General features: G+C 47.2%; 1 protein-coding gene across 2 annotated transcripts in view; it reads left to right on the top strand.

Moving 5' to 3' along the window:
* Positions 1 to 12,287: 12,287 nt before the first annotated feature.
* COL6A2 (collagen type VI alpha 2 chain) overlaps positions 12,288 to 12,749 on the top strand; it is a 52,711-nt gene continuing 52,249 nt past the window's right edge. Inside the window, exon 1 of one of the 2 annotated variants that reach the window (XM_043505794.1) lies at positions 12,288 to 12,538. The gene's annotated coding sequence lies outside the window, so the exon portion shown is untranslated. The remainder of the gene's footprint in view (positions 12,539 to 12,749) is intronic. The other variant, XM_038421831.2, reaches the window with a different exon arrangement.

Raw genomic sequence — 12,749 nt, forward strand, 5'->3', positions numbered from 1 at the left:
CTGATAATGCAAAGACTACACCTTTTGTTGGGTCTCTTAATATACATTTATCAAGCAAGGCTCTGCAACCGATCAGTGCATGCTATTGAAAATGGACCCATGCATGGTGAATTTCCCAGTATATGGATACTGAAGTAGAGTGCAGAGTAACCACAGTGTGTGCAATGGAACCACTGAAATCACATGAGATTCCTGGTCCTCATCCCTGGGGCAGCCCTATTTGAATTAAACAGGAAAGATTAATTTGTACTGCGGGGCTGCTGCTCAATTTTAAGAAAAAACTCAGCAGTTACCCAGCCTATTGAGTAACAACATAATAATGCTTCATAAATCACATGTTACTTATCATGGGAATGCAGATGAACTACTAACAGCTAACAGCTGTGACTCGTTCATGTCAAGCCCAACCTACGCAGAGTCAAAGGTGTTAGAAGAAAAGTCAGCCCAAATACCAAAGAGCAAGGAATTTGATTTTTTAGAAAAAGCTGACTAGATTGTCAGGCTCAACGGGTCAATGGCTCGATGTCTAGTTGGCAGCCAGTATCAAGCAGAGTGCCCAGGGGTCGGTCCTGGGGCCAGTTTTGTGCAACATCTTTATTAATGATCTGGATGATGGGATGGATTGACCCTCAGCAAGTTCGCAGGTGAAGCTGGGGGGAGAGGTAGATACGCTAGAGGGTAGGGATAGGGTCGAGAGTGACCTAGACAAATTGGAGGATTGGGAACAAAAGAAATCTGATGAGGTTCAACAAGGACAAGTGCAGAGTCCTGCACTTAGGACAGAAGAATCCCATGCACTGCTACAGACTAGGGACTGAGTAGCTAGGCAGCAGTTCTGCAGAAAAGGACCTAAGGGTTACGGTGGACGAGAAGCTGGATATGAGTCAGCAGTGTGCTCTTCTTGCCAAGAAGGCTAATGGCATATTGGGCTGCATTAATAGGAGCATTGCCAGCAGATCGAGGGAAATGATTATTCCCCTCTATTCGGCACCGGTGAGGCCACATCTGGAGTATTGCGTCCAGTTTTGGGCCCCCCACTACAGAAAGGTTGTAGACAAATTGGAGAGAGTCCAGCAGAGGGCAACGAAAATGATCAGGAGACTGGGGCACACGACTTACGAGGAGAGGCTGAGGGAACTGGGCTTGTTTAGTCTGCAGAAGAGAAGAATGAGGGGGGATTTGATAGCAGCCTTCAACTACCTAAAGGGGGGTTCCAAAGAGGATGGAGCTCAGCTGTTCTCAGTGGTGGCAGATGACAGAACAAGGAGCAATGGTCTCAAGTTGCAGTGCGGGAGGTCTAGGTTGGATATTAATAAACACTGTTTCACTAGGTGGGTGGTGAAGCACTGGAATGGATTCCCTAGGAAGGTGGTAGAATCTTCTTCCTTAGAGGTTTCTAAGGCTTGACAAAGCCCTGGCTGGGATGATTTAGTTGGGGATTGGTCCTGCTTTGAGCAGGGGGTTGGACTAAATGACCTCCTGTGATCCCTTCCAACCCTGATATTCTATGATTCTATGAAAGCTCCATTATTAGATCATGATAGTGCCCCTCACAACACATTGTCAACATCTCCAGTTCAGGGACAGAGAGGGAGAAAGAGAGAAACCATAGAGCCAGCCTCTAACAGTCATGCTGAGGCAAAGACAATTACCTGTCACTTGAAGCAGCTTCTGTACCAGAAGACTAGCGTAATGCCGATTTTTAAAAAAAGCCCCAGAGATGATCCCAGTAATTACCGGCCAGTAAGCCTCACTTCATTTCCAGGCAAATTGATTGAAAGTATAGTAAAAAAACAGAATTATCAGACACATAGATGAAAACAATTTTCTGGAGAAGAGTCAACACAGCTTTTGTCAAGGGAAATCATGCCTCACCAATGTATTAAATTCTCTGAGAGGTTCAACAAGCATGTGGACAAGGGGGATCCAGTGGCTATAGTGTACTTAGATTTTCAGAAAGCCTTTGACAAGGTCCCTCACGAAAGGCTCTTAAGCAAAGTAAGCTGGCATGGGATAACAGGGAAGGTCCTCTTCTGGATCAGTAACTGGTTAAAAGTCAGAAAACAAAGGGTAGGAATAAATGGTCAGTTTTTAGAATGGAGAGAGGTAAATAGCAGTATCCCTCAGGGGGTCTGTACTGGGACCGGTGCTGTTCAACATATTAATAAATAATGTGGAAAAAGGGGTGAACAGTGAGGTGGCAAAATTTGCAGATGATACAAAACTACTCAAGACAGTTAAGTCCCAAGCAGACAGCAAAGAGCTACAAAAGGGTCTCTCAGAACTGAGTGACTAGGCAACAAAATGGCAGTTGAAATTCAATGCAGATAAATGCAAAGTAATGCACACTGGAAAACATAATCCCAACTTTAAATACAAAATGATGGGGTCTAAATTAGCTGTTACCACTCAAGAGAGAGATCTTAGAGTCAGTGTGGGTTGTTTATAGATTCATAGATTCATAGATACTAAGGTCAGAAGGGACCATTCTGATCATCTAGTCCGACCTCCTGCACAGCGCAGGCCACAGAATCTCACCCACCCACTCCTACGAAAAACCTCACGTGGTTTAAAGACTTCAAGGAGCAGAGAATCCTCCAGCAAGTGACCCGTGCCCCATGCTACAGAGGAAGGAGAAAAATCTCCAGGGCCTCTTCCAATCTGCCCTGGAAGAAAATTCCTTCCCAACCCCAAATATGGCAATAAACCCTGAGCATATGGGCAAGATTCACCAGCCAGATACTACAGAAAATTCTTTCCTGGGTAACTCAGATCCCACCCATCTAATATCCCATCATAGGGGATTAGGCCTATTTACCATGAATATTTAAAAATCAATTAATTACCAAAATCACTCTCTGAAAACATCCACTCAATGGGCAGCAGCCGTCAAAAAAGCGAACAGAATGTTGGGAATCATTAAAAGAAAAGGAGTATTTGTGGCACCTTAGAGACTAACAAATTTATTAGAGCATAAGCTTTCGTGAGCTACAGCCAAGTGAGCTGTAGCTCACGAAAGCTTATGCTCTAATAAATTTGTTAGTCTCTAAGGTGCCACAAGAACTCCTTTTCTTTTTGCGAATACAGACTGACACGGCTGCTACTCTGAAACCGGGAATCATTAAGAAAGGGATAGATAAGAGGATAGTAAATATTATAACGCTGCTATATAAATCCATGGTACACCCACACCTTGAATATTGCGTGCAGATGTGGTCGCCCCATCTCAAGAAAAAACATATTAGAAATGGAAAAGGTACAGGGAAGGGCGGGGGAAAAAAAGATAAAGGATATGGTACAGCTTCCATAGGAGCAGAGATTAAAAAGGAAGGAACTGTTGAACTTGGAAAAGAGACGACTCAGGGGGATATGGTAGAGATCTATAAAATCATGACTGGTGTGGAGAAAGTAAACAAGGAAGTGCTATATACTCCTTCACAGGTTTCAGAGTAGCAGCCGTGTTAGTCTGTATTCGCAAAAAGAAAAGGAGTACTTGTGAACTACAGCTCACATCATCGGATGCATCACGAAAGCTTATGCTCAAATAAATTTGTTAGTCTCTAAGGTGCCACAAATACTCCTTCACGTAACACAGGAACCAGAGATCACCCAATGAAATTAATAGGCAGCAGGTTTAAAACAAACAAAAGGAAGTATTTCTTCACACGATGCACAGTCAACCTGTGGAACTAGTTGCCACAGGATGTTGTGAAGGCCAAGACTATAACATGGTTCAAAGAAGAATTAGATAAATTCATAGAGGATTGGTCTATCGATGGCTATTAGTCAAGATGGTCAGGGACGAGACCCCATGCTCTTGGTGTCTCTAAACTTCTGACTGCCAGAGATGGGAATCGGTGACAGGGGACGGATCACTCGATAATTGCCCTGTTCTGTTCATTCCCTTTGAAGCCCCTGGCACTGGCCAATGTCGGAAGACAGAGTACTGAGCTAAACGAACCATTGATCTGACCCAGTATGTCTGTTGTATGTTATATTGTATGTATATATAAGAACTGGCATAGGTTCAGGGAGCAGCTCAATGACCTTATGTGTGTATGTATGAGCTGCTCCTGCAATTCTGTGTATGTATTCTATGTGTACATACAATGCTGAGGACACACACAACCCCAGCTCCACGTGTAGATGTAGCCCAGATCTGTACAGCACTTGGCACACTTGCCACAACTGATCTCAGTTGGAACCTGTACTGGAACAGAAAGAATCAAATAATACCATATGACTGGCCCTAAGGGACATCTTCCAAGGGAACATGGTCTAAACTCAAAATCTGCTATGCAAAAGCTGCTCAGAAAGTCCAGAAAGATCCGGACAGAGCACACACTAAAATGCACAACACAGGGGCACTGGAGAGCTGTAATGAGCCACAGCTGGCTTGGAAGTGACCGAGCGGGCTGCGAACTGCATGTCCCTGGCCCAGCAGAGGGCACTCGCGGAAGGAGTGGTGGGCGCAGGGGACTGCCCAGGGGACTGCAGGAGAGAGGAGGGGGGAAGCACTCGCAGACTCATGCATGGGAAAATGCAGCAGCTGTGTGTTTTGACTGTGTATCCCTCCCCCGCCCCCCCATGCCTTGTTTTGTTGCTTGGTTTGGTATGTCTAACTTTGGATGCCAAGCCCTTTTGGGCAGGGGAGGCTGGAATCCAAGAAACTTCGAGCCACTGGCAGGTGAGACCCCAAGACGATCCCAAGGCAGGACCCAGCAACATCAATTCCAGCGTGATGACATCATCATAAGCGGATGTGGGGGTGTGCTGATGATGTCATACCTAGGGGGTGGCAATATCCCCAAGGGAGATACAGCAACAACATCATAAAGAGCAGGGGCCTCATTGACAACACTGCTGGGCAAGGAGGGATGGTGACACCACAGGCCAGGGGTTCCGGCCCTAGCCTGTGACTAGGAAGAACTGGGTTCAAGTCCCTGCTCTGCCATAGACTGCTTGGGTGACCTTGGGCCAGCTCCTGGGTGCCTCAGCTCCTATCTGTGAAATTGAGAAATAGCCTTGCTGTGCTGCCCAGGGCTGTGTGAGGCCCAGTGCATTAGACACTGGGCAGGGCTCAGTTCTGGTGGCGATGGGGGCTATGTAAGTGCCAGAGATAGATAGGCGACATGTCTGCTTTGTGGTCTGGGAAACACCAAGTGCACTGCTGGCTTCTGGATAGACACTGCTAATATGGTAGGTGCAGAAACCTGCCTGGAGCGTTGGGGGTCGGGCCCAGAAGGGATGGGGATGGAGGAGGCATGTGGAGGTCAGTCTGTGTGCACATGGCTGAATGCTAAGGAGTCACTGGAGCAGCTCCAGGAATAGCTGGTTGACTAATGAGCCAGTTTAGGTTAATAAGAAGAGAGTCGTCTCCTGTTCTGGCCCAGCACACTATGCATGAAACAATAGGGAAAGGGGCAGAGGCCGGGTTTGGATGTCAATCCAAGGGCATGAATTTCTAGCTGGTCATTTGCAGTCACTCTCCACAAAGGGTATAGTATATCATGGTATGTCTCTTTAAAATTAGCCATGCATAATCCCCAGGGGGTTTCGCACCCTGAGGATCTCACCCATGAGGTGGGCAAATTCAAGGTCTGCGTGCTCAGGGCCTCTTGTCACATGCCTAGTGGAGTTCTGCTTTAGACTTTACAGCCCTGGTCTGGCTCCGAAAGCAGATTGGCTACAGCATCCTCCCAAAGACGACACTGCCAGCTGCCTGCCTATGTCAGAAAGCAAGATGCCGATGCAAGTGTAAGCAGGGTATGAATGAGCTCTCCCCTGACAGCCAGCTGGGAGGGGTAGTGACTTAAGGAGCAAACTGTATTTATATGAACACACCTACTCTGCCTGGATATCTAGCAGATAGAGCGCTGTTGCTCAAAGTAGCCAACTTTGGCGGGTATTTGGTTACAAATCACTGAATGTGGGAGTAGTGAAATGCTGTTATCAGTATTGTCTTTGCTGTATGAATAAAGGGGAGCAGAACTGTGCTTAACCTTTCCCCAATGAGGGGGTCACCCTCCGCTGAAAGGACCTCATTAAGTCAGGGGCTTGAATGCCAGACCCCTCTGAAAGTAAGAGGAGTGGAGATAGGTATCCCAGCTAGGAGATGTGGACTCTTCCTAATGGTCCTTGGTTGGATTTAGCTTGTTTCTCCACACTATTCAAAGATAGGCTTCATTAGGAGCCTTTTGTTATTTTAAATGTGCAAAAGAGCTGAACTCACTTGTGTAGGTCAGCATATCTACCCAGCCTGCATTGCTAAGAGCTGACAATTACTAAGAGGCTGACCAGCAGAGGTCACAGCAGAGAGGCAGCAGAAGGTAACTGACAAGCAGCTGGTGGGAGTGGCGAGCAGCCAGCCAAAGCAAGTGCTCAGATGGCAGAGCAAGCCAGGTGCCTTCTTCCCGGGGTGGGAGGTGAACTCACACAGATGCACCTCTGAACTGTGGGTCCTCACTGACCAAGGACAACCACTGTGAGTGGGGTATGGTGAGGGAGCAGAGGGGCGCACGGCAAAGGAACTTTTGGCTGTAGAACTCAAGAATGTGAGTTGGAAGATACTGCCTCATGCACTCTGGTGTGGGCATCCTGCTCACAGTTTTAGGTTTATGAATCCTGCTTGTGGTATTTTCCCTCATTATTGTTGGGTGATTTCCTTCCTTTCATTAAAAGTTTCTTTGCTACACACAGACCCTGTGCTTGTGAGTGGGGAAAGATTGCCTCTCAGGCTCCCAGGGGTGGTGTGTAATTTTCCCAGGTTACTGGGTGGGGGTTCAAGCCAGTTCTGTGTTGTATTGTTGAAAAGGAACCCCTGGATACTGAACCCGGCCCTGGTTGCTGCCGGCTTCACCTGGCAGAAGGGTTACACAAGGAGCCAGGCCCCACACATCTGGATGCTCCTTCTGAACCTTTTGGGACTCTACTAGCTGGATCACCCCTCGCTCCTTCTCTCTCGGCCCTGAACGTGGGTGAGGGAGGTGCAATGGTTGCTGTGCTCCACCGCTTTTGTAGAGGCTTCGGGGAGGCCGGTGCAGCCCTTTGGCAGATATTTCTCAGACTGTGAGCTCTTTGGGGCAGGGAGAATCTATTTTGACCATGCCTGGCACAATGGGGACTTGGTCAGGGATGGGGGTCTGAGAGGGGGTCAGGGATGGGGGTCAACCACCACAATAATGAGATTTCTGAACCTCAAAAGGAGTCTGTTTGGCTCAGGAGTTTATGTCCCTTCCATATGCGGCCAGAGATGACAAAGTTTTCTCCTGAACCGTTTTTTCCCCCCCTCTCTATCTTCCTGGTCCCAATACACTTGCTTTTAAGATAATATTTAGAGAAAACAACCTATGTAAACTGAAAACTGTTCTGCTCTAGTGCAGACTGTGCACGTTGTGTTTGGTGCTGCACAGCTGGAGTTTATATGGCAATGTCAGTCTCTCGGGTATATTTTATGACCCAGGAAATTGACACTGAGCAGAATATTGCAACAAATGACACATTTGATTTATGATGAGGAGACAGTTAACATCATTTTTGTCTCTATCTGGAATTTCAGTGTTTAGAAAATGGACCATGACTAATCCTAGTTGTCTGGCTGATGAATTTTTAAGCAATCAATTTGCAAACATCTAGAAGATAATAAGGTGATAAGTAACAGTCAGCATTTGTCAAGAACAAATCGTGGCAAACCAACCTGATTTGTTTCTGTTTCAACCTGTTTCTTTGACAGGGTAACAAGCCTTGCGGATGGGGGGAAGTGGTAGACATAGTATATCTTGACTTTAGTAAAGCTTTTGATATTGTCTCACATGACCGTCTCATAAACAAATTAGGAAAATGGAACTTAGATGGAGCTACTATGAGATGGGTGCAAAACTGGTTGGAAAACCATTCCCAGAGAGTAGTTATCAGTGGGTCACAGTCATGCTGGAAGAGCATAGCACGTCGGGTCCCGCAGGGATCAGTTCTGGGTCCGGTTCTGTTCAATATCTTCAATATCTTAAATAATGGCATAAAGAGTACAATTATAAAGTTTGTGGATGATACCAAGCTGGGAGGGGTTGTAAGTGTTTTGGAGGATAGGATTAAAATTCAAAATGATCTGGACAAACTGGAGAAATGGTCTTAAGTAAATAGGATGAAATTCAATAAGGAAAAATGCAAAGTACTTCATTCAGTTGTACACTTACAAAATGGGAAATGACTGCCTAGGAAGGAGTACTGCAGAAAGGGATCTGGGGGTCATAGTGGACCACAAGCTAAATATGAGTCAACAGTGTAACACTGTTACCAAAAAAGCAAACATCATTCTGGGATGTATTCAGAGGTGAAAGTAAGCCGGTACGGCGTACCAGCAAGAGCCGGTGCACCGTACCGGGGTGGATCGGCTTCCCCAGGTGTAATTTAAAGGGGCTGCAGCTCCCAGCAGCAGCTGGAGCCCCCGGCCCTTTAAATTGCTGCCAGAGCCCCGCTGCCGGAGCCCTGGGGTAGCAGCAGCGGGGCTGGGGCGGTGATTTAAAGGGCCTGGGGCGGTAGCGGCAGCCGGAGCCCTGGGCCCTTTAAATCGTCCCCAGAGCCCCGCCACCACTTCCCCAGGGCTCTGGCAGGCTCCGGGGACGATTTAAAGGGCCCAGGGCGGTAGTGGCAGCTGGAGCCCTGTCCCCAGAGCCCTGCTGCCGGAGCCCTGGGGAAGCGGTGGCGGGGCTCCGGGGATGATTTAAAGGGCCCAGGGCTCTGGCCGCCGCTACCGCCCAGGGCCCTTTAAATCACTGCCAGAGCCTCCGGCTGCCGCTGTTACCCCGGGGAGGGGGAAGGAAGCACTTGCCGGTACAGGGTGGGCCGGGGCTGGCTCTGACCTCCCCCCGCCCCACCCCTTCCACCCAAGGCCCCGCCCCTTCCGGGGGCCAGAGCCGGCCCCAGCCCAGCCCCGTACCGGTATGTCCCTAGACTTACTTTCACTCCTGGATGTATTAGCAGGAGTGTTGTAAGCAAGACACGAGAAGTAGTTCTTACGCTCTGCTCTGTACTGATTAGGACTCAACTGGAGTCTTGTGTCCAGTTCTGGGTGCCACATTTCAGGAAAGATGTGGACGAATTGGAGAAAGTCCAGAGAAGAGCAACAAAAATGATGAAAGGTCTAGAAAACATGACCTATGAGGAAAGATTGAAAAAATTGGGTTCGTTTAGTCTGGAAAAGAGAAGACTGAGAGGGGACATGAGAACAGTTTTCAACTACATAAAAGGTTGTTACAAGGAGGAGGGAGAAAAAATGTTCTTAACCTCTGAGGACAGGACAAGAAGCAAAGGGGTTACATTGCAGCCAGGGAGGTTTAGGTTGGACATTTGGAAAAACTTCCTAACTGTCAGTGTGGTTAAGCACTGAAATAAATTGCCTAGAGAGGTTGTGGAATCTCCATCATTGGAGATTTTTAAAAGCAGGTTGGACAAACACCTGTCAGGCACAGACTGATAATACTTAGTCCCGCCATGAGTGCAGGGAACTGGACTAGATGACCTCTTGAGGTCCTTCCAGTCCTATGATTCTGTGCCTCTAGAGCCAGTGTCAGCACACTTGCATACTACCTTACACTTAAATATACAGTGCGCATCAAAGTTATCTCACTGCTACCATGCAAAGCCACATGACTGTACACTCTGAGGGCCAAAGGGTTCCCTATGTTGGCAGCTGCAGATTCTTTCTGCAGGCAGGAATCATGAGAGGTGTAGCGCTGGCTGGGTAAAGCTCCCTGGGGGCCATTAGGAGCCAGTACAATTTCAAGCAGCCCAGGGCATGATAGGATGAAGCAGATCTGGGCTAGCTGTGAGGATCGGGCTTTCGAGAGGGTACCTGGTAATTTATCATTTATTTTCTAATGTATCTAGGCAAAGCCATCCCTCATACAATGTGATGGAACAGACATACCATGCTAAGCTGCACACTTCGACACGCTGCTGTGAATCTGGGACACTTACCTCCATGAAATGATTTCCCTTTTACACCAATGGGTATGTCTACATTTCAGTCCTGGGACGTGACTGTCTGTGTGAGCTGCAGCCCCAAGCTAGCTGTGAAGCTGCGGCAGCATGGCTAGCTACTGAAGTAATTACCAAGGGTCCAGGCAGGCTTGTCCCGCCTGTACTGAAGACCATGCTGCTGTGGCTTCTCTGCTCCAGTACCTGAGCTGGCTAAATTAAAGCTGTGGTTGCAGCAGAGGCATTGTAAGGGCTGGGGTGGGGTCTCGAACCTGCAGAGCTGCCACCTAGCAGCAGCTGTAACCAGCTTGCACTCCACTACCTCTGACCCACTGTGGACACAGATCATGGGAAGTCCCACCTCAAGGGGTCTGACAGGCAGCAGCCTCATGGCTCCTGATTGGCTCCCTGTTCTGTATAAACCCAAGAGGAGTTCCAGGAAGTGTCCAGACAACAGTGCAGATCTCCTGTAGCTGTCATGACCATTTCTAGTCTTCAACTTTGACCTTGGCTTGATTTGGACTTTGCTTCCTAAGCTGAATCCTGAAGCCTGACTTGGCCTCTGACCTTTGGTATTGACCCCAGCCTGGAACCTGACTAAGAACTCCTCCACTACTCCCAGCCTCAGATTTGGCACTGCTCTAACCCTTGCTCCCGACTATCCTTGCTGGGATCCTGATGACATACCCCAAGAGTAGAATTTGGCCCACATTGTACATGCGTGGATTGAGTATATTTCTTATGGATGTAATGAGTCAGATACCAGATGGGTAGGGAGTCATCAAAATCTATCTATCTGAGAGTTGGTTGAAAGATTCATTCATTTGAAATGTTTTGGCTTAAACTTTCAATTTTTGCTGGAAAAATTTGAAACAGTTTTTATTTTGATGCAATTTTCAAAAACCGAAAACCTTGAAAATTTTGGCTGTTTGTTTTCTCCTTTCTGTTTTCCACCACTGAATGCCATAGAATGAATTATATCTTGGGGTTTGCTTGTTTTATTTTCTTCTTTTTCCACTCTGTAATTTCTCAAGATTTCTACACCTTTGGAAAAGTTAGAGTAGCACATTTGTATTCTAAATTCACATTCCTTGTTGTTGTTGTTGTTGTTGTTGCTTATTTTTATTATTATTTCAAACATATTTAGTTTCATACTATATGTGCTTCACAAAAGGAAACTGCCCATATATGACTGTACCCTAAGTCCTGCCTCCAGGGTTCTCCAAGTTTTCCACTCTGCAGAGCATTCTGGCAAAGAAAGACCTTATCATGAGCAAGCTGCCCACCTCGCTGCTTGGTTCTCAAATATTCCATTCCGTGGACCACCAGGAAGGGCTCTGTGACCTTTGGTAGTCCCTACACCACAGTTTGAGAACCACATAAGTATATGGAAAATAATTGGAAAATTGCATGCAAGGGCTCTTTTTCCATGTGTGGCTTTTCCATGTACAATACTGCGGAGTGAATGACTCATCGGTAAATCAGGACTGCTAGCCTGTTGAACTGAAATACATAGGGCACACCGGGCATGGAGCAGTTACAATAGCAGGAAAGCAGCAAAATTCAGATTAGGAAAACAAATAGTAACACGGGTATTCATTGAAATGACAGGTCTGGCTTGTACTTGGAACCCAATGGAGAGCAGCCTGTGAGAGCTACGCACAGGCTACAAACCTAGCACCATGACTGGCAGATCCCTCCAAGAGGCCAAGGGCTCAATGGGTTTGGAGAGTGACCTGGTCCCCCACCCCTAGATTGGGAGGTCAGTTCAGAGCAGTGCACATGAGTGGGGAGGGAACAGGACGATGCGGGGACACTGGCGCTGCCGTTCACCCTATTGTGTTTGTCTTTGTATTAGTGACATTAATGGGGGTTGGATCAGGCCGTTTTCCTGGCCAGGAGGTTGCCAGGGTCCCTGAGTAAGAGGTGAATATTTGTGACGTCTGTGGAAAGCTGAAGTCTGAGGCCATCCTGTTTTGAAATGTGCCCGTCCATTTTATGCATTCTCCTCAAGATAGGTTACAAACGGGGAAGAGGAGTAACATGAGTGAGTGGTGAAAATCAATGTGGCAGGCACAGAGAGAGCTCCTGTGCTTGGAAAAATATGATTTCCTCTTCCGTTTTGTTTAAAAGAATCTCCTAACTGCAACATTACAACTTCCCCCACCCCACTCCAGACACCCCCCAAGAAAAGGATGGGGGTTGGAGGGCGATTCCCTCTCCCCAGCCTAGCCTAGTGGGGCTTCGATGGATGCGCAGTGACACCCTGTGGATACTCGGAGTAAGGACATCTTTGGCCCCTGTCACAGACCAAGTTGAAGGAGGAGAATTATAAAGTAGGCAGTTTCTTTTTTGCCAGAGAACAGAGGCTCTCGGCTGGAGAAGCCACTGCCACTCCCAACTGATCCCTTCTCTTCATCAAAATAGACACCAAAAACTCTAAGAAAAGAAATCCAATCCTTCCAACGGAAGATGCAGAAGCCCTATTGACACAAAGATTCCAAGAATTTTCCCTTCTTTTCCTGACTTGACTTTCTGGAGGAAACTTCAATCTTGTTTTCAGGTAGGCAAAGACTCTTGCTTCACCATTTAATATTTCCACAAACCTTCCTGCTTCTTTTGAAGCTGCTGCAGACGTGAACAGGGAAACTAACCATTTTATCTCCAGCTTGTGTTTGTGCATATAATCCATCCAGTGCTGCTGGTTGTGAACTCTTGATCAAATTGATACAGGAGACTTTTTAGGCATGTTGCTTTCAGAGACTAGCCACAGT

Source organism: Dermochelys coriacea, chromosome 11 (genome assembly GCF_009764565.3).
Source record: "Dermochelys coriacea isolate rDerCor1 chromosome 11, rDerCor1.pri.v4, whole genome shotgun sequence".
Lineage (NCBI taxonomy): Eukaryota > Metazoa > Chordata > Testudines > Dermochelyidae > Dermochelys > Dermochelys coriacea.